The sequence below is a fragment of the Macaca mulatta genome, chromosome 7 (genome assembly GCF_049350105.2).
Source record: "Macaca mulatta isolate MMU2019108-1 chromosome 7, T2T-MMU8v2.0, whole genome shotgun sequence".
Lineage (NCBI taxonomy): Eukaryota > Metazoa > Chordata > Mammalia > Primates > Cercopithecidae > Macaca > Macaca mulatta.
Window position 1 is genome coordinate 70,033,887 of NC_133412.1, and position 27,335 is coordinate 70,061,221.

Genomic DNA, 27,335 nt, shown 5'->3' on the forward strand with positions numbered 1-27,335 from the left:
AGCAAGGAGATCCACGAAATACAGAATTAACTCTGTGAGATGAATTAACAGAACACAAAGCAGTTTCTCAGAAAGCTTCTTTCCAGATTTCCTCTGAGGATATTTCCTTTTTCACCATCGCCCTCTATGGGCTTCCAAATATCACTTTGCCAATTCCACAAGAACTGTCTTAGGAAAAGGCTTCTTGAGGGGAAAGCTGTAACTCTGAGAGATGATTTCACAGAACACAAAGAAGTTTCTCAAAAAGCTTCTTTCTCTTTGTAATTCGAGGATAATTCCTTTGGCCCTATAGACTCCAAAGGGATTCGAAATATCTGTTCTCAGATTCCACAGAAATAAGGCTAGCAAAGAGATCCACGAAATATAGATGTAACTCTGTGAGATGAATTAACAGAACACTAAGCAGTTTCTCAGAAAGCTTCTTTCCAGATTTCCTCTGAGGATATTTCTTTTTTCACCATAGCCCTCTATGGGCTTCCAAATATTACTTTGCCAATTCCACAAGAACTGTGTTAGCGAAAGGCTTCTTGAGGGGAAAGCTGTAACTCTGTGTGATGATTTCACAGAACACAAAGAAGTTTCTCAGAAAGCTTCTTTCTCTTTGTTATCAGAGGATATTTCCTTTGGCCCTATAGTCTTCAATGGGATCCGAAATATCTGTTCTCAGATTCCACAGAAATAAGGCTAGCAAGGAGATCCACGAAATACAGATGTAACTCTGTGAGATGAATTAACAGAACACTAAGCAGTTTCTCAAAAAGCTTCTTTCCAGATTTCCTCTGAGGATATTTCCTTTTTCACCATCGCCCTCTATGGGCTTCCAAATATTACATTGCCAATTCCACAAGAACAGTCTTAGCGAAAGGCTTCTTCAGGGGAAAGCTGTAACTCAGTGAGATGATTTCACAGAACACAAAGAAGTTTCTCAGAAAGCTTCTTTCTCTTTGTTATCGGAGGATATTTCCTTTGGCCCTATAGTCTCCAAAGGGATCCGAAATATCTGTTCTCAGATTCCACAGAAATAAGGCTAGCAAACAGATCCACGAAATACAGATGTAACTCTGTGAGATGTATTAACAGAACACTGAGCAGTTTCTCAGAAAGCTTCTTTCCAGATTTCCTCTGAGGATATTTCCTTTTTCACCATCGACCTCTATGGGCTTCCAAATATCACTTTGCCAATTCCACAAGAACTGTCTTAGCGAAAGGCTTCTTGAGGAGGGAGCTGTAACTCTGTGAGATGATTTCACAGAACACAAAGAAGTTTCTCAGAAAGCTTCTTTCTCTTTGTTATCGGAGGATATTTCCTTTGGCCCTATAGTCTTCAAAGGGATCCGAAATATCTGTTCTCAGATTCCACAGAATTAAGGCTAGCAAAGAGATCCACGAAATACAGATGTAACTCTGTGAGATGAATTAACAGAACACTGAGCAGTTTCTCAGAAAGCTTCTTTCCAGATTTCATCTGAGGATATTTCCTTTTTCACCATCGCCCTCTATGGGCTTCCAAATATCACTTTGCCAATTCCACAAGAACTGTCTTAGTGAAAGGCTTCTAGAGGGGAAAGCTGTAACTCTGTGAGATGATTTCACAGAACACAAAGAAGTTTCTCAGAAAGCTTCTTTCTCTTTGTTATCGGAGGATATTTCCTTTGGCCCTATAGTCTTCAAAGGGATCCGAATTATCTCTTCTCAGATTCCACAGAAAATAGGCTAGCAAAGAGATCCACGAAATATAGATGTAACTCTGTGAGATGAATTAACAGAACACTAAGTAGTTTCTCAGAAAGCTTCTTTCCAGATTTCCTCTGAAGATATTTCCTTTTTCACCATAGCCCTCTAAGGGCTTCCAAATATCACTTTGCCAATTCCACAAGAACTGTCTTAACGAAGGGCTTCTTGAGGGGAAAGCTGTAACTATGTGAGATGATTTCACAGAACACAAAGAAGTTTCTCAGAAAGCTTCTTTCTCTTTTTTATCGGAGGATATTTCCTTTGGCCCTATAGTGTTCAAAGGGATCCGAAATATCTGTTCTCAGATTCCACAGAAATAAGGCTAGCAAAGAGATCCACGAAATACAGAAGTAACTCTGTGAGATGAATTAACAGAACACGAAGCAGTTTCTCAGAAAGCTTCTTTCTAGATTTCATCTGAGGATATTTCCTTTTTCACCATAGCCCTCTATGGGCTTCCAAATATCACTTTGCCAATTCCACAAGAACTGTCTTAGCGAAAGGCTTCTTGAGGGGAAAGCTGTAACTCTGAGAGATGATTTCACAGAACACAAAGAAGTTTCTCAGAAAGCTTCTTTCTCTTTGTTATCGGAGGATATTTCCTTTGGCCCTATAGTCTCCAAAGAGATCCGAAATATCTGTTCTCAGATTCCACAGAAATAAGGCTAGCAAGGAGATCCACGAAATACAGAATTAACTCTGTGAGATGAATTAACAGAACACAAAGCAGTTTCTCAGAAAGCTTCTTTCCAGATTTCCTCTGAGGATATTTCCTTTTTCACCATCGCCCTCTATGGGCTTCCAAATATCACTTTGCCAATTCCACAAGAACTGTCTTAGGAAAAGGCTTCTTGAGGGGAAAGCTGTAACTCTGAGAGATGATTTCACAGAACACAAAGAAGTTTCTCAAAAAGCTTCTTTCTCTTTGTAATTCGAGGATAATTCCTTTGGCCCTATAGACTCCAAAGGGATTCGAAATATCTGTTCTCAGATTCCACAGAAATAAGGCTAGCAAAGAGATCCACGAAATACAGATGTAACTCTGTGAGATGAATTAACAGAACACTAAGCAGTTTCTCAGAAAGCTTCTTTCCAGATTTCCTCTGAGGATATTTCTTTTTTCACCATAGCCCTCTATGGGCTTCCAAATATTACTTTGCCAATTCCACAAGAACTGTGTTAGCGAAAGGCTTCTTGAGGGGAAAGCTGTAACTCTGTGAGATGATTTCACAGAACACAAAGAAGTTTCTCAGAAAGCTTCTTTCTCTTTGTTATCGGACGATATTTCCTTTGGCCCTATAGTCTTCAAAGGGATCCGAAATATCTGTTCTCAGATACCACAGAAATAAGGCTAGCAAAGAGATCCACGAAATACAGATGTAACTCTGTGAGATGAATTAACAGACCACTAAGCAGTTTCTCAAAAAGCTTCTTTCCAGATTTCCTCTGAGGATATTTCCTTTTTCACCATCGCCCTCTATGGGCTTCCAAATATTACATTGCCAATTCCACAAGAACAGTCTTAGCGAAAGGCTTCTTCAGGGGAAAGCTGTAACTCAGTGAGATGATTTCACAGAACACAAAGAAGTTTCTCAGAAAGCTTCTTTCTCTTTGTTATCGGAGGATATTTCCTTTGGCCCTATAGTCTCCAAAGGGATCCGAAATATCTGTTCTCAGATTCCACAGAAATAAGGCTAGCAAACAGATCCACGAAATACAGATGTAACTCTGTGAGATGTATTAACAGAACACTGAGCAGTTTCTCAGAAAGCTTCTTTCCAGATTTCCTCTGAGGATATTTCCTTTTTCACCATCGACCTCTATGGGCTTCCAAATATCACTTTGCCAATTCCACAAGAACTGTCTTAGCGAAAGGCTTCTTGAGGAGGGAGCTGTAACTCTGTGAGATGATTTCACAGAACACAAAGAAGTTTCTCAGAAAGCTTCTTTCTCTTTGTTATCGGAGGATATTTCCTTTGGCCCTATAGTCTTCAAAGGGATCCGAAATATCTGTTCTCAGATTCCACAGAATTAAGGCTAGCAAAGAGATCCACGAAATACAGATGTAACTCTGTGAGATGAATTAACAGAACACTGAGCAGTTTCTCAGAAAGCTTCTTTCCAGATTTCATCTGAGGATATTTCCTTTTTCACCATCGCCCTCTATGGGCTTCCAAATATCACTTTGCCAATTCCACAAGAACTGTCTTAGTGAAAGGCTTCTAGAGGGGAAAGCTGTAACTCTGTGAGATGATTTCACAGAACACAAAGAAGTTTCTCAGAAAGCTTCTTTCTCTTTGTTATCGGAGGATATTTCCTTTGGCCCTATAGTCTTCAAAGGGATCCGAATTATCTCTTCTCAGATTCCACAGAAATTAGGCTAGCAAAGAGATCCACGAAATACAGATGTAACTCTGTGAGATGAATTAACAGAACACTAAGTAGTTTCTCAGAAAGCTTCTTTCCAGATTTCCTCTGAAGATATTTCCTTTTTCACCATAGCCCTCTAAGGGCTTCCAAATATCACTTTGCCAATTCCACAAGAACTGTCTTAACGAAGGGCTTCTTGAGGGGAAAGCTGTAACTATGTGAGATGATTTCACAGAACACAAAGAAGTTTCTCAGAAAGCTTCTTTCTCTTTTTTATCGGAGGATATTTCCTTTGGCCCTATAGTGTTCAAAGGGATCCGAAATATCTGTTCTCAGATTCCACAGAAATAAGGCTAGCAAAGAGATCCACGAAATACAGAAGTAACTCTGTGAGATGAATTAACAGAACACGAAGCAGTTTCTCAGAAAGCTTCTTTCTAGATTTCATCTGAGGATATTTCCTTTTTCACCATAGCCCTCTATGGGCTTCCAAATATCACTTTGCCAATTCCACAAGAACTGTCTTAGCGAAAGGCTTCTTGAGGGGAAAGCTGTAACTCTGAGAGATGATTTCACAGAACACAAAGAAGTTTCTCAGAAAGCTTCTTTCTCTTTGTTATCGGAGGATATTTCCTTTGGCCCTATAGTCTCCAAAGAGATCCGAAATATCTGTTCTCAGATTCCACAGAAATAAGGCTAGCAAGGAGATCCACGAAATACAGAATTAACTCTGTGAGATGAATTAACAGAACACAAAGCAGTTTCTCAGAAAGCTTCTTTCCAGATTTCCTCTGAGGATATTTCCTTTTTCACCATCGCCCTCTATGGGCTTCCAAATATCACTTTGCCAATTCCACAAGAACTGTCTTAGGAAAAGGCTTCTTGAGGGGAAAGCTGTAACTCTGAGAGATGATTTCACAGAACACAAAGAAGTTTCTCAAAAAGCTTCTTTCTCTTTGTAATTCGAGGATAATTCCTTTGGCCCTATAGACTCCAAAGGGATTCGAAATATCTGTTCTCAGATTCCACAGAAATAAGGCTAGCAAAGAGATCCACGAAATATAGATGTAACTCTGTGAGATGAATTAACAGAACACTAAGCAGTTTCTCAGAAAGCTTCTTTCCAGATTTCCTCTGAGGATATTTCTTTTTTCACCATAGCCCTCTATGGGCTTCCAAATATTACTTTGCCAATTCCACAAGAACTGTGTTAGCGAAAGGCTTCTTGAGGGGAAAGCTGTAACTCTGTGTGATGATTTCACAGAACACAAAGAAGTTTCTCAGAAAGCTTCTTTCTCTTTGTTATCGGACGATATTTCCTTTGGCCCTATAGTCTTCAAAGGGATCCGAAATATCTGTTCTCAGATACCACAGAAATAAGGCTAGCAAAGAGATCCACGAAATACAGATGTAACTCTGTGAGATGAATTAACAGACCACTAAGCAGTTTCTCAAAAAGCTTCTTTCCAGATTTCCTCTGAGGATATTTCCTTTTTCACCATCGCCCTCTATGGGCTTCCAAATATTACATTGCCAATTCCACAAGAACAGTCTTAGCGAAAGGCTTCTTCAGGGGAAAGCTGTAACTCAGTGAGATGATTTCACAGAACACAAAGAAGTTTCTCAGAAAGCTTCTTTCTCTTTGTTATCGGAGGATATTTCCTTTGGCCCTATAGTCTCCAAAGGGATCCGAAATATCTGTTCTCAGATTCCACAGAAATAAGGCTAGCAAACAGATCCACGAAATACAGATGTAACTCTGTGAGATGTATTAACAGAACACTGAGCAGTTTCTCAGAAAGCTTCTTTCCAGATTTCCTCTGAGGATATTTCCTTTTTCACCATCGACCTCTATGGGCTTCCAAATATCACTTTGCCAATTCCACAAGAACTGTCTTAGCGAAAGGCTTCTTGAGGAGGGAGCTGTAACTCTGTGAGATGATTTCACAGAACACAAAGAAGTTTCTCAGAAAGCTTCTTTCTCTTTGTTATCGGAGGATATTTCCTTTGGCCCTATAGTCTTCAAAGGGATCCGAAATATCTGTTCTCAGATTCCACAGAATTAAGGCTAGCAAAGAGATCCACGAAATACAGATGTAACTCTGTGAGATGAATTAACAGAACACTGAGCAGTTTCTCAGAAAGCTTCTTTCCAGATTTCATCTGAGGATATTTCCTTTTTCACCATCGCCCACTATGGGCTTCCAAATATCACTTTGCCAATTCCACAAGAACTGTCTTAGTGAAAGGCTTCTAGAGGGGAAAGCTGTAACTCTGTGAGATGATTTCACAGAACACAAAGAAGTTTCTCAGAAAGCTTCTTTCTCTTTGTTATCGGAGGATATTTCCTTTGGCCCTATAGTCTTCAAAGGGATCCGAAATATCTCTTCTCAGATTCCACAGAAATTAGGCTAGCAAAGAGATCCACGAAATACAGATGTAACTCTGTGAGATGAATTAACAGAACACTAAGTAGTTTCTCAGAAAGCTTCTTTCCAGATTTCCTCTGAAGATATTTCCTTTTTCACCATAGCCCTCTAAGGGCTTCCAAATATCACTTTGCCAATTCCACAAGAACTGTCTTAACGAAGGGCTTCTTGAGGGGAAAGCTGTAACTATGTGAGATGATTTCACAGAACACAAAGAAGTTTCTCAGAAAGCTTCTTTCTCTTTGTTATCGGAGGATATTTCCTTTGGCCCTATAGTGTTCAAAGGGATCCGAAATATCTGTTCTCAGATTCCACAGAAATAAGGCTAGCAAAGAGATCCACGAAATACAGAAGTAACTCTGTGAGATGAATTAACAGAACACGAAGCAGTTTCTCAGAAAGCTTCTTTCTAGATTTCATCTGAGGATATTTCCTTTTTCACCATAGCCCTCTATGGGCTTCCAAATATCACTTTGCCAATTCCACAAGAACTGTCTTAGCGAAAGGCTTCTTGAGGGGAAAGCTGTAACTCTGAGAGATGATTTCACAGAACACAAAGAAGTTTCTCAGAAAGCTTCTTTCTCTTTGTTATCGGAGGATATTTCCTTTGGCCCTATAGTCTCCAAAGAGATCCGAAATATCTGTTCTCAGATTCCACAGAAATAAGGCTAGCAAGGAGATCCACGAAATACAGATGTAACTCTGTGAGATGAATTAACAGAACACAAAGCAGTTTCTCAGAAAGCTTCTTTCCAGATTTCCTCTGAGGATATTTCCTTTTTCACCATCGCCCTCTATGGGCTTCCAAATATCACTTTGCCAATTCCACAAGAACTGTCTTAGGAAAAGGCTTCTTGAGGGGAAAGCTGTAACTCTGAGAGATGATTTCACAGAACACAAAGAAGTTTCTCAAAAAGCTTCTTTCTCTTTGTAATTCGAGGATAATTCCTTTGGCCCTATAGACTCCAAAGGGATTCGAAATATCTGTTCTCAGATTCCACAGAAATAAGGCTAGCAAAGAGATCCACGAAATATAGATGTAACTCTGTGAGATGAATTAACAGAACACTAAGCAGTTTCTCAGAAAGCTTCTTTCCAGATTTCCTCTGAGGATATTTCCTTTTTCACCATGGCCCTCTATGGGCTTCCAAATATCACTTTGCCAATTCCACAAGAACTGTCTTAGCGAAAGGCTTCTTGAGGGGAAGGGTGTAACTCGGTGAGATGATTTCACAGAACACAAAGAAGTTTCTCAGAAAGCTTCTTTCTCTTTGTTATAGGAGGATATTTCCTTTGGCCCTATAGTCTTCAAAGGGATCCGAAATATCTGTTCTCAGATTCCACAGAAATAAGGCTAGCAAAGAGATCCACGAAATACAGATGTAACTCTGTGAGATGAATTAACAGAACACTAAGCAGTTTCTCAGAAAGCTTCTTTCCAGATTTCCTCTGAGGATATTTCTTTTTTCACCATAGCCCTCTATGGGCTTCCAAATATTACTTTGCCAATTCCACAAGAACTGTGTTAGCGAAAGGCTTCTTGAGGGGAAAGCTGTAACTCTGTGAGATGATTTCACAGAACACAAAGAAGTTTCTCAGAAAGCTTCTTTCTCTTTGTTATCGGACGATATTTCCTTTGGCCCTATAGTCTTCAAAGGGATCCGAAATATCTGTTCTCAGATTCCAAAGAAATAAGGCTAGCAAAGAGATCCACGAAATACAGATGTAACTCTGTGAGATGAATTAACAGACCACTAAGCAGTTTCTCAAAAAGCTTCTTTCCAGATTTCCTCTGAGGATATTTCCTTTTTCACCATTGCCCTCTATGGGCTTCCAAATATTACATTGCCAATTCCACAAGAACAGTCTTAGCGAAAGGCTTCTTCAGGGGAAAGCTGTAACTCAGTGAGATGATTTCACAGAACACAAAGAAGTTTCTCAGAAAGCTTCTTTCTCTTTGTTATCGGAGGATATTTCCTTTGGCCCTATAGTGTTCAAAGGGATCCGAAATATCTGTTCTCAGATTCCACAGAAATAAGGCTAGCAAAGAGATCCACGAAATACAGAAGTAACTCTGTGAGATGAATTAACAGAACACGAAGCAGTTTCTCAGAAAGCTTCTTTCTAGATTTCATCTGAGGATATTTCCTTTTTCACCATAGCCCTCTATGGGCTTCCAAATATCACTTTGCCAATTCCACAAGAACTGTCTTAGCGAAAGGCTTCTTGAGGGGAAAGCTGTAACTCTGAGAGATGATTTCACAGAACACAAAGAAGTTTCTCAGAAAGCTTCTTTCTCTTTGTTATCGGAGGATATTTCCTTTGGCCCTATAGTCTCCAAAGAGATCCGAAATATCTGTTCTCAGATTCCACAGAAATAAGGCTAGCAAGGAGATCCACGAAATACAGATGTAACTCTGTGAGATGAATTAACAGAACACAAAGCAGTTTCTCAGAAAGCTTCTTTCCAGATTTCCTCTGAGGATATTTCCTTTTTCACCATCGCCCTCTATGGGCTTCCAAATATCACTTTGCCAATTCCACAAGAACTGTCTTAGGAAAAGGCTTCTTGAGGGGAAAGCTGTAACTCTGAGAGATGATTTCACAGAACACAAAGAAGTTTCTCAAAAAGCTTCTTTCTCTTTGTAATTCGAGGATAATTCCTTTGGCCCTATAGACTCCAAAGGGATTCGAAATATCTGTTCTCAGATTCCACAGAAATAAGGCTAGCAAAGAGATCCACGAAATATAGATGTAACTCTGTGAGATGAATTAACAGAACACTAAGCAGTTTCTCAGAAAGCTTCTTTCCAGATTTCCTCTGAGGATATTTCCTTTTTCACCATGGCCCTCTATGGGCTTCCAAATATCACTTTGCCAATTCCACAAGAACTGTCTTAGCGAAAGGCTTCTTGAGGGGAAGGCTGTAACTCGGTGAGATGATTTCACAGAACACAAAGAAGTTTCTCAGAAAGCTTCTTTCTCTTTGTTATCGGACGATATTTCCTTTGGCCCTATAGTCTTCAAAGGGATCCGAAATATCTGTTCTCAGATACCACAGAAATAAGGCTAGCAAAGAGATCCACGAAATACAGATGTAACTCTGTGAGATGAATTAACAGACCACTAAGCAGTTTCTCAAAAAGCTTCTTTCCAGATTTCCTCTGAGGATATTTCCTTTTTCACCATCGCCCTCTATGGGCTTCCAAATATTACATTGCCAATTCCACAAGAACAGTCTTAGCGAAAGGCTTCTTCAGGGGAAAGCTGTAACTCAGTGAGATGATTTCACAGAACACAAAGAAGTTTCTCAGAAAGCTTCTTTCTCTTTGTTATCGGAGGATATTTCCTTTGGCCCTATAGTCTCCAAAGGGATCCGAAATATCTGTTCTCAGATTCCACAGAAATAAGGCTAGCAAACAGATCCACGAAATACAGATGTAACTCTGTGAGATGAATTAACAGAACACTGAGCAGTTTCTCAGAAAGCTTCTTTCCAGATTTCCTCTGAGGATATTTCCTTTTTCACCATCGACCTCTATGGGCTTCCAAATATCACTTTGCCAATTCCACAAGAACTGTCTTAGCGAAAGGCTTCTTGAGGAGGGAGCTGTAACTCTGTGAGATGATTTCACAGAACACAAAGAAGTTTCTCAGAAAGCTTCTTTCTCTTTGTTATCGGAGGATATTTCCTTTGGCCCTATAGTCTTCAAAGGGATCCGAAATATCTGTTCTCAGATTCCACAGAATTAAGGCTAGCAAAGAGATCCACGAAATACAGATGTAACTCTGTGAGATGAATTAACAGAACACTGAGCAGTTTCTCAGAAAGCTTCTTTCCAGATTTCATCTGAGGATATTTCCTTTTTCACCATCGCCCTCTATGGGCTTCCAAATATCACTTTGCCAATTCCACAAGAACTGTCTTAGTGAAAGGCTTCTAGAGGGGAAAGCTGTAACTCTGTGAGATGATTTCACAGAACACAAAGAAGTTTCTCAGAAAGCTTCTTTCTCTTTGTTATCGGAGGATATTTCCTTTGGCCCTATAGTCTTCAAAGGGATCCGAAATATCTCTTCTCAGATTCCACAGAAATTAGGCTAGCAAAGAGATCCACGAAATACAGATGTAACTCTGTGAGATGAATTAACAGAACACTAAGTAGTTTCTCAGAAAGCTTCTTTCCAGATTTCCTCTGAAGATATTTCCTTTTTCACCATAGCCCTCTAAGGGCTTCCAAATATCACTTTGCCAATTCCACAAGAACTGTCTTAACGAAGGGCTTCTTGAGGGGAAAGCTGTAACTATGTGAGATGATTTCACAGAACACAAAGAAGTTTCTCAGAAAGCTTCTTTCTCTTTGTTATCGTAGGATATTTCCTTTGGCCCTATAGTGTTCAAAGGGATCCGAAATATCTGTTCTCAGATTCCACAGAAATAAGGCTAGCAAAGAGATCCACGAAATACAGAAGTAACTCTGTGAGATGAATTAACAGAACACGAAGCAGTTTCTCAGAAAGCTTCTTTCTAGATTTCATCTGAGGATATTTCCTTTTTCACCATAGCCCTCTATGGGCTTCCAAATATCACTTTGCCAATTCCACAAGAACTGTCTTAGCGAAAGGCTTCTTGAGGGGAAAGCTGTAACTCTGAGAGATGATTTCACAGAACACAAAGAAGTTTCTCAGAAAGCTTCTTTCTCTTTGTTATCGGAGGATATTTCCTTTGGCCCTATAGTCTCCAAAGAGATCCGAAATATCTGTTCTCAGATTCCACAGAAATAAGGCTAGCAAAGAGATCCACGAAATACAGATGTAACTCTACGAGATGAATTAACAGAACACAAAGCAGTTTCTCAGAAAGCTTCTTTCCAGATTTCCTCTGAGGATATTTCTTTTTTCATCATAGCCCTCTAGGGGTTTCCAAATATCACTTTGCCAATTCCACAAGAACTGTCTTAGCGAAAGGCTTCTTGAGGGGAAAGCTGTAACTCTGTTAGATGATTTCAAAGAACACAAAGAAGTTTCTCAGAAAGCTTCTTTCTCTTTGTTATCGGAGGATATTTCCTTTGGCCCTATAGTCTTCAAAAGGATCCGAAATATCTGTTCTCAGATTCCACAGAAATAAGGCTAGCAAAGGGATCCACGAAATACAGATGTAACTCTGTGAGATGATTTCAAAGAACACAAAGAAGTTTCTCAGAAAGCTTCTTTCTCTTTGTTATCGGAGGATATTTCCTTTGGCCCTATAGTCTTCAAAAGGATCCGAAATATCTGTTCTCAGATTCCACAGAAATAAGGCTAGCAAAGGGATCCACGAAATACAGATGTAACTCTGTGAGATGAATTAACAGAACACTAAGCAGTTTCTCAGAAAGCTTCTTTCCAGATTTCCTCTGAGGATATTTCCTTTTTCACCAAAGCCCTCTAAGGGCTTCCAAATATCACTTTGCCAATTCCACAAGAACTGTCTTAGCGAAAGGCTTCTTGAGGGGAAAGCTGTAACTATGTGAGATGATTTCACAGAACACAAAGAAGTTTCTAAAAATGTTTCTTTCTCTTTTTTATCGGAGGATATTTCCTTTGGCCCTATAGTCTCCAAAGGGATCCGAAATATCTGTTCTCAGATTCCACAGAAATAAGGCTAGCAAAGAGATCCACGAAACACAGATGTAACTCTGTGAGATGAATTAACAGAACACGACGCAGTTTCTCAGAAAGCTTCTTTCCAGATTTCCTCTGAGGATATTTCCTTTTTCACCATAGCACTCTAAGGGCTTCCAAATATCACTTTGCCAATTCCACAAGAACTGTTTTAACGAAAGGCTTCTTGAGGGGAAAGCTGTAACTATGTGAGATGATTTCACAGAACACAAAGAAGTTTCTCAGAAAGCTTCTTTCTCTTTGTTATCGGAGGATATTTCCTTTGGCCCTATAGTGTTCAAAGGGATCCGAAATATCTGTTCTCAGATTCCACAGAAATAAGGGTAGCAAAGAGATCCACGAAATACAGATGTAACTCTGTGAGATGAATTAACAGAACACTAAGCAGTTTCTCAGAAAGCTTCTTTCCAAATATACTCTGAGGATATTTCCTTTTTCACCATAGCCCTCTATGGGCTTCCAAATATAACTTTGCCAATTCCACAAGAACTGTCTTAGCGAAAGGCTTCTTGAGGGGAAAGCTGTAACTCTGAGAGATGATTTCACAGAACACAAAGAAGTTTCCCAGAAAGCTTCTTTCTCTTTGTTATCAGAGGATATTTCCTTTTTTCCCTATAGTCTCCAAAGAGATCCGAAATATCTGTTCTCAGATTCCACAGAAATAAGGCTAGCAAAGAGATCCACGAAATACAGATGAAACTCTGTGAGATGAATTAACAGAACAATAAGTAGTTTCTCAGAAAGCTTCTTTCCAGATTTCCTCTGAGGATATTTCCTTTTTCACCATCGCCCTCTATGGGCTTCCAAATATCACTTTGCCAATTCCACAAGAACTGTCTTAGCGAAAGGCTTCTTGAGGGGAAAGCTGTAACTGTGAGAGATGATTTCACGGAACACAAAGAAGTTTCTCAGAAAGCTTCTTTCTCTTTGTTATCGGAGGATATTTCCTTTGGCCCTATAGTCTCCAAAGAGATCCGAAATATCTGTTCTCAGATTCCACAGAAATAAGGCTAGCAAAGAGATCCACGAAATACAGATGTAACTCTACGAGATGAATTAACAGAACACAAAGCAGTTTCTCAGAAAGCTTCTTTCCAGATTTCCTCTGAGGATATTCCCTTTTTCATCATAGTCCTCTATGGGCTTCCAAATATCACTTTGCCAATTCCACAAGAACTGTCTTAGCGAAAGGCTTCTTGAGGGGAAAGCTGTAACTCGGTGAGATGATTTCAAAGAACACAAAGAAGTTTCTCAGAAAGCTTCTTTCTCTTTGTTATCGGAGGATATTTCCTTTGGCCCTATAGTCTTCAAAAGGATCCGAAATATCTGTTCTCAGATTCCACAGAAATAAGGCTAGCAAAGGGATCCACGAAATACAGATGTAACTCTGTGAGACGAATTAACAGAACACTAAGCAGTTTCTCAGAAAGCTTCTTTCCAGATTTCCTCTGAGGATATTTCCTTTTTCACCATAGCCCTCTAAGGGCTTCCAAATATCACTTTGCCAATTCCACAAGAACTGTCTTAGCGAAAGGCTTCTTGAGGGGAAAGCTGTAACTATGTGAGATGATTTCACAGAACACAAAGAAGTTTCTAAAAATGTTTCTTTCTCTTTTTTATCGGAGGATATTTCCTTTGGCCCTATAGTCTTCAAAAGGATCCGAAATATCTGTTCTCAGATTCCACAGAAATAAGGCTAGCAAAGAGATCCACGAAATACAGATGTAACTCTGTGAGATGAATTAACAGAACACTAAGCAGTTTCTCAGTAAGCTTCTTTCCAGATTTCCTCTGAGGATATTTCCTTTTTCACCATAGCCCTCTATGGGCTTCCAAATATCACTTTGCCAATTCCATAAGAACTGTCTTAGCGAAAGGCTTCTTGAGGGGAAAGCTGTAACCCTGTGAGATGATTTCACAGAACACAAAGAAGTTTCTCACAAAGCTTCTTTCTCTTTGTTATCGGAGGATATTTCCTTTGGCCCTATAGTGTTCAAAGGGGTCCGAAATATCTGTTCTCAGATTCCACAGAAATAAGGCTAGCAAAGAGATCCACGAAATACAGATGTAACTCTGTGAGATGAATTAACAGAACACTAAGCAGTTTCTCAGGAAGCTTCTTTCCAGATTTCATGTGAGGATATTTCCTTTTTCACCATAGCCCTCTATGGGCTTCCAAATATCACTTTGCCAATTCCACAAGAACTGTCTTAGCGAAAGGCTTCTTGAGGGGAAAGCTGGATCTCTGTGAGATGATTTCACAGAACACAAAGAAGTTTCTCAAAAAGCTTCTGTCTCTTTGTTATCGGAGGATATTTCCTTTGGCCCTATAGTCTTCAAAGGGATCCAAAATATCTGTTCTCAGATTCCACAGAAATAAGTCTAGCAAAGAGATCCACGAAATACAGATGTAACTCTGTGAGATGAATTAACAGAACACTAAGCAGTTTCTCAGAAAGCTTCTTTCCAGATTTCCTCTGAGGATATTTCCTTTTTCACCAAAGCCCTCTATGGTCTTCCAAATATCACTTTGCCAATTCCACAAGAACTGTCTTTGCGAAAGGCTTCTTGAGGGGAAAGCTGTAACTCTGTGAGATGATTTCACAGAACACAAAGAAGTTTCTCAGAAAGCTTCTTTCTCTTTGTTATCGGAGGATATTTCCTTTGGCCCTATAGTCTTCAAAGGGATCCGAAATATCTCTTCTCAGATTCCACAGAAATAAGGCTAGCAAAGAGATCCACGAAATACAGGTGTAACTCTGTGAGATGAATTAACAGAACACTAAGTATTTTCTCAAAAAGCTTTTTTCCAGATTTCCTCTGAGGATATTTCCTTTTTCACCATCGCCCTCTATGGGCTTCCAAATATCACATTGCCAATTCCACAAGAACTGTCTTAGCGAAAGGCTTCTTGAGGGGAAAGCTGTAACTCAGTGAGATGATTTCACAGAACACAAAGAAGTTTCTCAGAAAGCTTCTTTCTCTTTGTTATCGGAGGATATTTCCTTTGGCCCTATAGTCTCCAAAGGGATCCGAAATATCTGTTCTCAGATTCCACAGAAATAAGGCTAGCAAAGAGATCCACGAAATACAGACGTAACTCTGTGAGATGAATTAACAGAACACTAAGCAGTTTCTCAGAAAGCTGCTTTCCAGATTTCTTCTGAGGATATTTCCTTTTTCACCATAGCCCTCTATGGGCTTCCAAATATGACTTTGCCAATTCCACAAGAACTGTCTTAGAGAAAGGCTCCTTGAGGGGAAAGCTGTAACTCTGTGAGATGATTTCACAGAACACAAAGAAGTTTCTCAAAAAGCTTCTTTCTCTTTGTTATCGGAGGATATTTCCTTTGGCCCTGTAGTGTTCAAAGGGATCCGAAATATCTGTTCTCAGATTCCACAGAAATAAGGCTAGCAAAGAGATCCACGAAATACAGATGTAACTCTGTGAGATGAATTAACAGAACACTAAGCAGTTTCTCAGAAAGCTTCTTTCCAGATTTCATCTGAGGATATTTCCTTTTTCACCATAGCCCTCTATGGGCTTCCAAATATCACTTTGCCAATTCCACAAGAACTGTCTTAGCGAAAGGCTTCTTGAGGGGAAAGCTGTAACTCTGTGAGATGATTTCACAGAACACATAGAAATTTCTCACAAAGCTTCTTTCTCTTTGTTATCGGAGGATATTTCCTTTGGCCCTATAGTCTCCAAAGGGATCCGAAATATCTGTTCTCAGATTCCACAGAAATAAGGCTAGCAAAGAGATCCACGAAATACAGATGTAACTCTGTGAGATGAATTAACAGAACACTAAGCAGTTTCTCAGGAAGCTTCTTTCCAGATTTCATCTGAGGATATTTCCTTTTTCACCATAGCCCTCTATGGGCTTCCAAATATCACTTTGCCAATTCCACAAGAACTGTCTTAGCGAAAGGCTTCTTGAGGGGAATGCTGTAACTCTGTGAGATGATTTCACAGAACACAAAGAAGTTTCTCAAAATGCTTCTTTCTCTTTGTTATCGGATGATATTTCCTTTGGCCCTATAGTGTTCAAATGGATCCGAAATATCTGTTCTCAGATTCCACGGAAATAAGGCTAGCAAAGAGATCCACGAAATACAGATGTAACTCTGTGAGATGAATTAACAGAACACTAAGCAGTTTCTGAGAAAGCTTCTTTCCAGATATCCTCTGAGGATATTTCCTTTTTCACCATAGCCCTCTATGGGCTTCCAAATATCACTTTGCCAATTCCACAAGAACTGTCTTAGCGAAAGGCTTCTTGAGGGGAAAGCTGTAACTCTGTGAGATGATTTCAAAGAACACAAAGAAGTTTCTCAGAAAGCTTCTTTCTCTTTGTTATCGGAGGATATTTCCTTTGGCCGTATAGTCTTCAAAGGGATTGAAATATCTGTTCTCAGATTCCACAGAAATAAGGCTAGCAAACAGATCCACGAAATACAGATGTAACTCTGTGAGATGAATTAACAGAACACTAAGCAGTTTCTCAGAAAGCTTCTTTCCAGATTTCCTTGAGGATATTTCCTTTTTCTCCATAGCCCTCTATGGGCTTCCAAATATCACTTTGCCAATTCCACAAGAACTGTCTTAGCGAAAGGCTTCTTGAGGGGAAAGCTGTAACTCCGTGAGATGATTTCACAGAACACAAAGAAGTTTCTCAGAAAGCTTCTTTCTCTTTGTTATCGGCGGATATTTCCTTTGGCCCTATAGTCTCCAAACGGATCCGAAATATCTGTTCTCAGATTCCACAGAAATAAGGCTAGCAAAGAGATCCACGAAATACAGATGTAACTCTGTGAGATGAATTAACAGAACACTAAGCAGTTTCTCAGAAAACTTCTTTCCAGATTTCATCTGAGGATATTTCCTTTTTCATCATAGCCCTCTATGGGCTTCCAAATATCACTTTGCCAATTCCACAAAAACTGTCTTAGCGAAAGGCTTCTTGAGGGGAAAGCTGTAACTCTGTGAGATAATTTCACAGAACACAAAGAAGTTTCTCAAAAAGCTTCTTTCTCTTTGTTATCGGAGGATATTTCCTTTGGCCCTGTAGTCTCCAAAGGGATGCGAAATATCTGTTCTCAGATTCCACAGAAATAAGGCTAGCAAAGAGATCCACGAAATACAGAAGTAACTCTGTGAGATGAATTAACAGAACACTAAGCAGTTTCTCAGAAAGCTTCTTTCCAGATTTCCTCTGAGGATATTTCCTTTTTCACCATAGCACACTAAGGGCTTCCAAATTTCACTTTGCCAATTCCACAAGAACTGTCTTAGCGAAAGGCTTCTTGAGGGGAAAGCTGTAACTATGTGAGATGATTTCACAGAACACAAAGAAGTTTCTCAGAAAGCTTCTTTCCAGATTTCCTCTGAGGATATTTCCTTTTTCACCATAGCCCTCTATGGGCTTCCAAATATCACTTTGTCAATTCCACAAGAACTGTCTTATCGAAAGCCTTCTTGATGGGAAAGCTGTAACTCTGTGAGATGATTTCACAGAACACAAAGAAATTTCTCAAAAAGCTTCTTTCTCTTTGTTATCGGAGGATATTTCCTTTGGCCCTATAGTCTCCAAAGGGATCCGAAATATCTGTTCTCAGATTCCACAGAAATAAGGCTAGCAAAGAGATCCACGAAATACAGATGAAACTCTGTGAGATGAATTAACAGAACAATAAGTAGTTTCTCAGAAAGCTTCTTTCCAGATTTCCTCTGAGGATATTTCCTTTTTCACCATCGCCCTCTATGGGCTTCCAAATATCACTTTGCCAATTCCACAAGAACTGTCTTAGCGAAAGGCTTCTTGAGGGGAAAGCTGTAACTATGTGAGATGATTTCTCAGAACACAAAGAAGTTTCTTAGAAAGCTTCTTTCTCTTTGTTATCGGAGGATATTTCCTTTGGCCCTACAGTCTTCAAAGAGATCCGAAATATCTGTTCTCAGATTCCACAGAAATAAGGCTAGCAAAGAGATCCACGAAATACAGATGTAACTCTGTGAGATGAATTAACAGAACACTAAGCAGTTTCTCAGAAAGCTTCTTTCCAGATTTCATCTGAGGATATTTCCTTTTTCACCATAGCCCTCTATGGGCTTCCAAATATCACTTTGCCAATTCCACAAGAACTGTCTTAGCGAAAGGCTTCTTGAGGGGAAAGCTGTAACTCTGAGAGATGATTTCACAGAACACAAAGAAGTTTCTCAGAAAGCTTCTTTCTCTTTGTTATCGGAGGATATTTCCTTTGGCCCTAAAGTCTCCAAAGAGATCCGAAATATCTGTTCTCAGATTCCACAGAAATAAGGCTAGCAAAGAGATCCACGAAATACAGATGTAACTCTACGAGATGAATTAACAGAACACAAAGCAGTTTCTCAGAAAGATTCTTTCCAGATTTCCTCTGAGGATATTTCCTTTTTCATCATAGCCCTCTATGGGCTTCCAAATATCACTTTGCCAATTCCACAAGAACTGTCTTAGCGAAAGGCTTCTTGAGGGGAAAGCTGTAACTCAGTGAGATGATTTCACAGAACACAAAGAAGTTTCTCAGAAAGCTTCTTTCTCTTTGTTATCGGAGGATATTTCCTTTGGCCCTATAGTCTCCAAAGGGATCCGAAATATCTGTTCTCAGATTCCACAGAAATAAGGCTAGCAAAGAGATCCACGAAATACAGACGTAACTCTGTGAGATGAATTAACAGAACACTAAGCAGTTTCTCAGAAAGCTGCTTTCCAGATTTCTTCTGAGGATATTTCCTTTTTCACCATAGCCCTCTATGGGCTTCCAAATATGACTTTGCCAATTCCACAAGAACTGTCTTAGAGAAAGGCTCCTTGAGGGGAAAGCTGTAACTCTGTGAGATGATTTCACAGAACACAAAGAAGTTTCTCAAAAAGCTTCTTTCTCTTTGTTATCGGAGGATATTTCCTTTGGCCCTGTAGTGTTCAAAGGGATCCGAAATATCTGTTCTCAGATTCCACAGAAATAAGGCTAGCAAAGAGATCCACGAAATACAGATGTAACTCTGTGAGATGAATTAACAGAACACTAAGCAGTTTCTCAGAAAGCTTCTTTCCAGATTTCATCTGAGGATATTTCCTTTTTCACCATAGCCCTATATGGGCTTCCAAATATCACTTTGCCAATTCCACAAGAACTGTCTTAGCGAAAGGCTTCTTGAGGGGAAAGCTGTAACTCTGTGAGATGATTTCACAGAACACATAGAAATTTCTCACAAAGCTTCTTTCTCTTTGTTATCGGAGGATATTTCCTTTGGCCCTATAGTCTCCAAAGGGATCCGAAATATCTGTTCTCAGATTCCACAGAAATAAGGCTAGCAAAGAGATCCACGAAATACAGATGTAACTCTGTGAGATGAATTAACAGAACACTAAGCAGTTTCTCAGGAAGCTTCTTTCCAGATTTCATCTGAGGATATTTCCTTTTTCACCATAGCCCTCTATGGGCTTCCAAATATCACTTTGCCAATTCCACAAGAACTGTCTTAGCGAAAGGCTTCTTGAGGGGAATGCTGTAACTCTGTGAGATGATTTCACAGAACACAAAGAAGTTTCTCAAAATGCTTCTTTCTCTTTGTTATCGGATGATATTTCCTTTGGCCCTATAGTGTTCAAATGGATCCGAAATATCTGTTCTCAGATTCCACGGAAATAAGGCTAGCAAAGAGATCCACGAAATACAGATGTAACTCTGTGAGATGAATTAACAGAACACTAAGCAGTTTCTGAGAAAGCTTCTTTCCAGATATCCTCTGAGGATATTTCCTTTTTCACCATAGCCCTCTATGGGCTTCCAAATATCACTTTGCCAATTCCACAAGAACTGTCTTAGCGAAAGGCTTCTTGAGGGGAAAGCTGTAACTCTGTGAGATGATTTCAAAGAACACAAAGAAGTTTCTCAGAAAGCTTCTTTCTCTTTGTTATCGGAGGATATTTCCTTTGGCCGTATAGTCTTCAAAGGGATTGAAATATCTGTTCTCAGATTCCACAGAAATAAGGCTAGCAAACAGATCCACGAAATACAGATGTAACTCTGTGAGATGAATTAACAGAACACTAAGCAGTTTCTCAGAAAGCTTCTTTCCAGATTTCCTTGAGGATATTTCCTTTTTCTCCATAGCCCTCTATGGGCTTCCAAATATCACTTTGCCAATTCCACAAGAACTGTCTTAGCGAAAGGCTTCTTAAGGGGAAAGCTGTAACTCCGTGAGATGATTTCACAGAACACAAAGAAGTTTCTCAGAAAGCTTCTTTCTCTTTGTTATCGGCGGATATTTCCTTTGGCCCTATAGTCTCCAAACGGATCCGAAATATCTGTTCTCAGATTCCACAGAAATAAGGCTAGCAAAGAGATCCACGAAATACAGATGTAACTCTGTGAGATGAATTAACAGAACACTAAGCAGTTTCTCAGAAAACTTCTTTCCAGATTTCATCTGAGGATATTTCCTTTTTCATCATAGCCCTCTATGGGCTTCCAAATATCACTTTGCCAATTCCACAAAAACTGTCTTAGCGAAAGGCTTCTTGAGGGGAAAGCTGTAACTCTGTGAGATAATTTCACAGAACACAAAGAAGTTTCTCAAAAAGCTTCTTTCTCTTTGTTATCGGAGGATATTTCCTTTGGCCCTGTAGTCTCCAAAGGGATGCGAAATATCTGTTCTCAGATTCCACAGAAATAAGGCTAGCAAAGAGATCCACGAAATACAGAAGTAACTCTGTGAGATGAATTAACAGAACACTAAGCAGTTTCTCAGAAAGCTTCTTTCCAGATTTCCTCTGAGGATATTTCCTTTTTCACCATAGCACACTAAGGGCTTCCAAATTTCACTTTGCCAATTCCACAAGAACTGTCTTAGCGAAAGGCTTCTTGAGGGGAAAGCTGTAACTATGTGAGATGATTTCACAGAACACAAAGAAGTTTCTCAGAAAGCTTCTTTCCAGATTTCCTCTGAGGATATTTCCTTTTTCACCATAGCCCTCTATGGGCTTCCAAATATCACTTTGTCAATTCCACAAGAACTGTCTTATCGAAAGCCTTCTTGATGGGAAAGCTGTAACTCTGTGAGATGATTTCACAGAACACAAAGAAATTTCTCAAAAAGCTTCTTTCTCTTTGTTATCGGAGGATATTTCCTTTGGCCCTATAGTCTCCAAAGGGATCCGAAATATCTGTTCTCAGATTCCACAGAAATAAGGCTAGCAAAGAGATCCACGAAATACAGATGAAACTCTGTGAGATGAATTAACAGAACAATAAGTAGTTTCTCAGAAAGCTTCTTTCCAGATTTCCTCTGAGGATATTTCCTTTTTCACCATCGCCCTCTATGGGCTTCCAAATATCACTTTGCCAATTCCACAAGAACTGTCTTAGCGAAAGGCTTCTTGAGGGGAAAGCTGTAACTATGTGAGATGATTTCTCAGAACACAAAGAAGTTTCTTAGAAAGCTTCTTTCTCTTTGTTATCGGAGGATATTTCCTTTGGCCCTACAGTCTTCAAAGGGATCCGAAATATCTGTTCTCAGATTCCACAGAAATAAGGCTAGCAAAGAGATCCACGAAATACAGATGTAACTCTGTGAGATGAATTAACAGAACACTAAGCAGTTTCTCAGAAAGCTTCTTTCCAGATTTCATCTGAGGATATTTCCTTTTTCACCATAGCCCTCTATGGGCTTCCAAATATCACTTTGCCAATTCCACAAGAACTGTCTTAGCGAAAGGCTTCTTGAGGGGAAAGCTGTAACTCTGAGAGATGATTTCACAGAACACAAAGAAGTTTCTCAGAAAGCTTCTTTCTCTTTGTTATCGGAGGATATTTCCTTTGGCCCTATAGTCTCCAAAGAGATCCGAAATATCTGTTCTCAGATTCCACAGAAATAAGGCTAGCAAAGAGATCCACGAAATACAGATGTAACTCTACGAGATGAATTAACAGAACACAAAGCAGTTTCTCAGAAAGCTTCTTTCCAGATTTCCTCTGAGGATATTTCCTTTTTCATCATAGCCCTCTATGGGCTTCCAAATATCACTTTGCCAATTCCACAAGAACTGTCTTAGCGAAAGGCTTCTTGAGGGGAAAGCTGTAACTCTGTGAGATGATTTCAAAGAACACAAAGAAGTTTCTCAGAAAGCTTCTTTCTCTTTGTTATCGGAGGATATTTCCTTTGGCCCTATAGTCTTCAAAAGGATCCGAAATATCTGTTCTCAGATTCCACAGAAATAAGGCTAGCAAAGGGATCCACGAAATACAGATGTAACTCTGTGAGATGAATTAACAGAACACTAAGCAGTTTCTCAGAAAGCTTCTTTCCAGATTTCCTCTGAGGATATTTCCTTTTTCACCATAGCCCTCTAAGGGCTTCCAAATATCACTTTGCCAATTCCACAAGAACTGTCTTAGCGAAAGGCTTCTTGAGGGGAAAGCTGTAACTATGTGAGATGATTTCACAGAACACAAAGAAGTTTCTAAAAATGTTTCTTTCTCTTTTTTATCGGAGGATATTTCCTTTGGCCCTATAGTCTCCAAAGGGATCCGAAATATCTGTTCTCAGATTCCACAGAAATAAGGCTAGCAAAGAGATCCACGAAACACAGATGTAACTCTGTGAGATGAATTAACAGAACACGACGCAGTTTCTCAGAAAGCTTCTTTCCAGATTTCCTCTGAGGATATTTCCTTTTTCACCATAGCACTCTAAGGGCTTCCAAATATCACTTTGCCAATTCCACAAGAACTGTTTTAACGAAAGGCTTCTTGAGGGGAAAGCTGTAACTGTGTGAGATGATTTCACAGAACACAAAGAAGTTTCTCAGAAAGCTTCTTTCTCTTTGTTATCGGAGGATATTTCCTTTGGCCCTATAGTGTTCAAAGGGATCCGAAATATCTGTTCTCAGATTCCACAGAAATAAGGCTAGCAAAGAGATCCACGAAATACAGATGTAACTCTGTGAGATGAATTAACAGTACACTAAGCAGTTTCTCAGAAAGCTTCTTTCCAGATTTCCTCTAGGGATATTTCCTTTTTCACCATAGCCCTCTATGGGCTTCCAAATATCACTTTGCCAATTCCACAAGAACAGTCTTAGCGAAAGGCTTCTTGAGGGGAAAGCTGGATCTCTGTGAGATGATTTCACAGAACACAAAGAAGTTTCTCAAAAAGCTTCTGTCTCTTTGTTATCGGAGGATATTTCCTTTGGCCCTATAGTCTTCAAAGGGATCCAAAATATCTGTTCTCAGATTCCACAGAAATAAGTCTAGCAAAGAGATCCACGAAATACAGATGTAACTCTGTGAGATGAATTAACAGAACACTAAGCAGTTTCTCAGAAAGCTTCTTTCCAGATTTCCTCTGAGGATATTTCCTTTTTCACCAAAGCCCTCTATGGTCTTCCAAATATCACTTTGCCAATTCCACAAGAACTGTCTTTGCGAAAGGCTTCTTGAGGGGAAAGCTGTAACTCTGTGAGATGATTTCACAGAACACAAAGAAGTTTCTCAGAAAGCTTCTTTCTCTTTGTTATCGGAGGATATTTCCTTTGGCCCTATAGTCTTCAAAGGGATCGGAAATATCTCTTCTCAGATTCCACAGAAATAAGGCTAGCAAAGAGATCCACGAAATACAGGTGTAACTCGGTGAGATGAATTAACAGAACACTAAGTATTTTCTCAGAAAGCTTTTTTCCAGATTTCCTCTGAGGATATTTCCTTTTTCACCATCGCCCTCTATGGGCTTCCAAATATCACATTGCCAATTCCACAAGAACTGTCTTAGCGAAAGGCTTCTTGAGGGGAAAGCTGTAACTCAGTGAGATGATTTCACAGAACACAAAGAAGTTTCTCAGAAAGCTTCCTTCTCTTTGTTATCGGAGGATATTTCCTTTGGCCCTATAGTCTCCAAAGGGATCCGAAATATCTGTTCTCAGATTCCACAGAAATAAGGCTAGCAAAGAGATCCACGAAATACAGATGTAACTCTGTTAGATGAATTAACAGACCACTAAGTAGTTTCTCAGAAAGCTTCTTTCCAGATTTCCTCTGAGGATAATTCCTTTTTCACCATCGCCCTCTATGGGCTTCCAAATATCACTTTGCCAATTCCACAAGAATTGTCTTAGCGAAAGGCTTCTTGAGGAGGAAGCTATAACTCTGTGAGATGATTTCACAGAACACAAAGAAGTTTCTCAGAAAGCTTCTTTCTCTTTGTTATCGGAGGATATTTCCTTTGGCCCTGTAGTCTTCAATGGGATCCGAAATATCTGTTCTCAGATTCCACAGAAATAAGGCTAGCAAAGAGATCCACGAAATACAGACGTAACTCTGTGAGATGAATTAACAGAACACTAAGCAGTTTCTCAGAGAGCTGCTTTCCAGATTTCTTCTGAGGATATTTCCTTTTTCACCATAGCCCTCTATGGGCTTCCAAATATCACTTTGCCAATTCCACAAGAACTGTCTTAGAGAAAGGCTTCTTGAGGGGAAAGCTGTAACTCTGTGAGATGATTTCAAAGAACACAAAGAAGTTTCTCAGAAAGCTTCTTTCTCTTTGTTATCGGAAGATATTTCCTTTGGCCCTATAGTCTTCAAAAGGATCCGAAATATCTGTTCTCAGATTCCACAGAAATAAGGCTAACAAAGAGATCCACGAAATACAGATGTAACTCTGTTAGATGAATTAACAGAACACTAAGCAGTTTCTCAGAAAGCTTCTTTCCAGATTTCCTCTGAGGATATTTCCTTTTTCACCATCGACCTCTATGGGCTTCCAAATATCACTTTGCCAATTCCACAAGAAGTGTCTTAGCGAAAGGCTTCTTGAGGAGAAAGCTGTAACTCTGTGAGATGATTTCACAGAACACAAAGAAGTTTCTCAGAAAGCTTCTTTCTCTTTGTTATCGGAGGATATTTCCTTTGGCCCTATAGTCTTCAAAGGGATCCAAAATATCTGTTCTCAGATTCCACAGAAATAAGGCTAGCAAAGAGATCCACGAAATACAGATGTAACTCTGTGAGATGAATTAACAGAACACTAAGCAGTTTCTCAGAAAGCTTCTTTCCAGATTTCCTCTGAGGATATTACCTTTTTCACCATAGCCCTCTATGGGCTTCCAAATATCACTTTGCCAATTCCACAAGAACTGTCTTAGCGAAAGGCTTCTTGAGGGGAAAGCTGTAACTCTGTGAGATGATTTCACAAAACACAAAGAAGTTTCTTAGAAAGCTTCTTTCTCTTTGTTATCGGAGGATATTTCCTTTGGCCCTATAGTCTTCAAAGGGATCCGAAATATCTGTTCTCAGATTCCACAGAATTAAGGCTAGCAAAGATATCCACGAAATACAGATGTAACTCTGTGAGATGAATTAACAGACCACTAAGCAGTTTCTCAGATAGCTTCTTTCCAGATTTCCTCTGAGGATATTTCCTTTTTCACCATAGCCCTCTATGGGCTTCCAAATATCACTTTGCCAATTCCACAAGAACTGTCTTAGCGAAAGGCTTCTTGAGGGGAAAGCTGTAACTCTGTGAGATGATTTCAAAGAACACAAAGAAGTTTCTCAGAAAGCTTCTTTCTCTTTGTTATCGGAGGATATTTCCTTTGGCCCTATAGTCTTCAAAAGGATCCGAAATATCTGTTCTCAGATTCCACAGAAATAAGGCTAACAAAGGGATCCACGAAATACAGATGTAACTCTGTGAGATGAATTAACACAACACTAAGCAGTTTCTCAGAAAGCTTCTTTCCAGATTTCCTCTGAGGATATTTCCTTTTTCACCATAGCCCTCTAAGGGCTTCCAAATATCACTTTGCCAATTCCACAAGAACTGTCTTAGCGAAAGGCTTCTTGAGGGGAAAGCTGTAACTATGTGAGATGATTTCACAGAACACAAAGAAGTTTCTCAAAATGTTTCTTTCTCTTTTTTATCGGAGGATATTTCCTTTGGCCCTATAGTCTCCAAAGGGATCCGAAATATCTGTTCTCAGATTTCACAGAAATAAGGCTAGCAAAGAGATCCACGAAACACAGATGTAACTCTGTGAGATGAATTAACAGAACACTAAGCAGTTTCTCAGAAAGCTTCTTTCCAGATTTCCTCTAGGGATATTTCCTTTTTCACCATAGCCCTCTATGGGCTTCCAAATATCACTTTGCCAATTCCACAAGAACTGTCTTAGCGAAAGGCTTCTTGAGGGGAAGCTGGATCTCTGTGAGATGATTTCACAGAACACAAAGAAGTTTCTCAAAAAGCTTCTGTCTCTTTGTTATCGGAGGATATTTCCTTTGGCCCTATAGTCTTCAAAGGGATCCAAAATATCTGTTCTCAGATTCCACAGAAATATGTCTAGCAAAGATATCCACGAAATACAGATGTAACTCTGTGAGATGAATAAACAGAACACTAAGCAGTTTCTCAGAAAGCTTCTTTCCAGATTTCCTCTGAGGATATTTCCTTTTTCAACAAAGCCCTCTATGGTCTTCCAAATATCACTTTGCCAATTCCACAAGAACTGTCTTAGCGAAAGGATTCTTGAGGGCAAAGCTGTAACTCTGTGAGATGATTTCACAGAACAAAAAGAAGTTTCTCAGAAAGCTTCTTTCTCTTTGTTATCGGAAGATATTTCCTTTGGCCCTATAGTCTTCAAAGGGATCCGAAATATCTCTTCTCAGATTCCACAGAAATAAGGCTAGCAAAGAGATCCACGAAATACAGGTGTAACTCTGTGAGATGAATTAACAGAACACTAAGAATTTTCTCAGAAAGCTTTTTCCAGATTTCCTCTGAGGACATTTCCTTTTTCACCATCGCCCTCTATGGGCTTCCAAATATCACATTGCCAATTCCACAAGAACTGTCTTGGCGAAAGGCTTCTTGAGGGGAAAGCTGTGACTCAGTGAGATGATTTCACAGAACACAAAGAAGTTTCTCAGAAAGCTTCTTTCTCTTTGTTATCAGAGGATATTTCCTTTGGTCCTATAGTCTCCAAAGGGATCCGAAATATCTGTTCTCAGATTCCACAGAAATAAGGCTAGCAAAGAGATCCACGAAATACAGATGTAACTCTGTTAGATGAATTAACAGACCACTAAGCAGTTTCTCAG